At 39.3% G+C, this 3,202-nt stretch overlaps 1 protein-coding gene and 1 long non-coding RNA gene across 2 annotated transcripts in view; one reads left to right on the top strand and one right to left on the bottom strand.

The window, feature by feature from the left end:
• LOC106536133 (TRAF2 and NCK-interacting protein kinase) overlaps positions 1 to 3,202 on the bottom strand; it is a gene marked incomplete at both ends in the record, with an annotated part of 56,121 nt that overhangs the window by 44,794 nt on the left and 8,125 nt on the right.
• Positions 15 to 235, top strand: LOC106536134 (uncharacterized). The gene is made up of 2 exons (XR_001312521.1): positions 15 to 74; positions 162 to 235. It is a non-coding gene; the product is annotated as an uncharacterized LOC106536134 (long non-coding RNA).

Below are 3,202 nucleotides of genomic sequence, written 5' to 3'. Positions count from 1 at the left end.
TTGTTTGTTTGTTTGTTTGTTTGTTTAGTTAGCTAGTTAGTTAGTTTTTGTCACACCTAACAAATTACAATCAGGTATTTTACTGTAGTTCTGAGTCGAGCCATGCAGCAGATCTGAATGAAAGACTTAATGATTCTAAAATATAAATGACACCGAGGCAGAAACTTGCGGCACCGCGACTCGTTCCTTCACTTCAACTATTTAATAAATATTTTTCTATGTTCTACCAAACTCATCAGTTCCTCTGTGTTTACAGTCATTTATTAAAGACGTGTAAAGGTGGAAATGTTATGCGCTGCTGAAGACAGCAGCACACGCGCGCGCACACCAACACCCACACACCTTTGAGTGTGGCAAACTCATTTTTACACTGCACTACTTATTCAGACAGTTTTCTAACTCATTCTCCATTTAATGTATAATTTTCCTGCATGTAAACTCATGTCTGATCCCACAGAGAGACARTCTGAGGAGAATCTCACACTCTGGACACATTTACATGTTTTACAGGTTTAAATGGAGGCGTGTCAGGGGGAGGAGTCTCAGGTGTCTCAGCTCCACCTTCATTAGGATGTATAAAGGAAAGGTGAGCAGGAACCTGCATGTGCACGGTTTTATACATCTGAATATTTTGGTGCGGTGCACTTTTATAAATTTGTCCGTCTGTCAGCTTTTAGTGTGAAAGCTGCACAGTCCTTTCTGCCTGAGGCCCCTGAAGACTTTACTGCTTCTCAGGACTCTTTGATCCACCACTGGAGATCTAAACCAAAACTAAGGCCTGACTTCATCACAAACTAAATGTTTGCTTGTGCTAACGACACAGAGGGATGAGTCATGTGAGCTGAGGGTTCTAGAACAGGGGTTCTCAAGTCATTTTGGTCTGGGGACCCCTTGCAAGGGCAAAACAAATTCCAGGGACCCCCTCATTAACCAAAGTCTGTTTTAAAAGATAATKTATTGTCATCTCCATGCATTTTTAAAAATAAAAACCAAATTAACATTTTGGTAAAAATTTTTGAGGCCCCCCAAGATACCTCTCGCAGACCCTTGGGGGGTCCTGGGACCCCAGTTTGAGAACCTCTGCTCTTGAATACTTGATTGCCCTTTCTTTAAATTCAAAGACACAGATATTTTGAAGCACATGTGTACTTGATACATGGAGGGATCAGGACTGATGACAAATGGTTCTGTCGTAAATCTATCAAGACAGAAAGATCTCCAATGAGAAGAAAGCAGAYGAACACCACACAAAAAGACCGGAGGAAAACTGAAATGATTCAGAGATGCCTTCAAATATTATTATTACTGCTGACATTTATAAAAATCTAAAACATTAYTCTGACTTGAGTGAAATAATTACAAAAACACAATTCTCCTCCCTGAGGATGATAACCAGTAACTCTGACCGTTACAAAAACAAGGACTTGTCTGTGAAAATAAATAGTTTTTCTACAGTAGAAGGATTTTACCAACCTAACATTTCAAGTTTCACTTGTTGTCTACAAAACCTTCCTGCAACCAACTCACTGCTGTCTTCTACATCAAAAACTACACGGGTGGAGAGACGTCACAGACTGGTCAAATATTAAAAACAAAACAGAAAATTAACCACATCTGCTGACATCATCTTATTGAAATGAGTCATGGTGTAGCATTTTCCTGCATATAAATCATCATTTCTGATTAGATTTCACTTGTTCCTATGACATCGGCTCAAAGAGGAAGAAAACCCCCACTTTAACTTCAGACGATTTCTAAAGACTTCTGCATGGAGCTTCCTTTGTGGCTTGAATTAACATCTCTTACACAAACCCCCACCAGACTTCCTGACGCCTTACTGTTAATAAGAATTRCCACATTCCTGTTCCGAACCCCACAAGTTCTGTTGCTTCCATCCCCATAAGCACAAGACTGTTGGTTCCTCTTCAAAGGGATCATAAATGCCTTTAACCAGACTCTTCAGTGACTGTGAACAAAGGACCTACATTCTTCATTAAAAGTGAAAAAAAGGAGAAACGATAAAAGGAATCTGTGTATCTAATGTTTTCTGTCTTATTGCAAAGAATGTCATCTAATCCATTTTTCTTACAGAACAAAAAAAAACCATAAAAGACCTAAGTTTTGCTTAGTTAACTATTCAATAGCAGTGTGTGGTGCTAATTGTTTTGATGAAATGTTTTCCTGAAGAAGGTGTGTGTTTTATTCCATGATTTAATCCTTAGAAACTTCAGAAGGAAGAAGACAGAGAAAAAGAGTTTTTCAACATCAGAAGTCAGAAACAGTTTTCCAGAAGCTCAGCAGAGACCCTGCCTGCCAGCCCCTCCYCATGGGCTGGGCAGGATGGTGGTCCTTCTGCATCTCCCACTGGGTTGAACGAACAGCCAACGTTTAATATCGACTCAACATCTGAGTTTGATTTTATAGAAGTTAAATAAGCTAATTGTAATTCATGAGTCGTTTTCTCTACAAAGTTGAAATCAAATTAAGAAGTCTTGCAGCCACCTGGGAGGACCGGACCACGAGTTACCAGGGAGTGACCCCCTTCTTTGACCATGGGACCAGTCAAGTTTTACAGGCAGACCACCTGATATCCAGGTTGCATGGAGAGTCTACCTGGGAGACGACCCCAGAGATGACCTTCAATCACTGACTTCCCATCCTGGTACCCACACGGCGGAGCAAAAGGGTAAAAGTGAACATTTGTCCTGGTGACAAACAGGTGCTCAGACTAATGTGATTCTTATCTTTGTATGAGATTTGGTAAACTAAACGATTTTTCTCCCTAATTTAACTAGGACCCCCTTAGTTAAATCCTCAGCTAAAAGCAAAACTCACCTCACCCCAAACCTCAAACTCACCTCTCAGGGTTTATTTTATTTGTTTGTTTGTTTTGTTTGTTTGTTCACTTGTGATTGCAAACTCTGTCAGTTTTACCTGGTTCAACATGTTAGAGAGTTTGCAGTCAAAATCTAAACTATTCTGGAAAGTAATTAATAAACTAGGACCTCAGAAAAGTTAATTAATTCCAATGGAGATGACCTCAGATAATGGAGATTCTTGTTTTGAAACAGAAAAGATTTTGTTAAAATGGGAAAATGGTTATAGACTCCTTTACGGAAGTGATCGACCTCTTTTATTTAATGAGGAATTTTTCTGTAAAATTAATTATATGAAACCAAAATAGGAAATTGAGGTCGTATTC

Source organism: Austrofundulus limnaeus, unplaced genomic scaffold (assembly GCF_001266775.1).
Source record: "Austrofundulus limnaeus strain Quisiro unplaced genomic scaffold, Austrofundulus_limnaeus-1.0 Scaffold1697, whole genome shotgun sequence".
Classification (NCBI taxonomy): domain Eukaryota; kingdom Metazoa; phylum Chordata; class Actinopteri; order Cyprinodontiformes; family Rivulidae; genus Austrofundulus; species Austrofundulus limnaeus.
The sequence above is the reverse complement of the archived record's forward strand: the minus strand, read 5'-3'. Positions and strand labels throughout refer to the sequence as shown.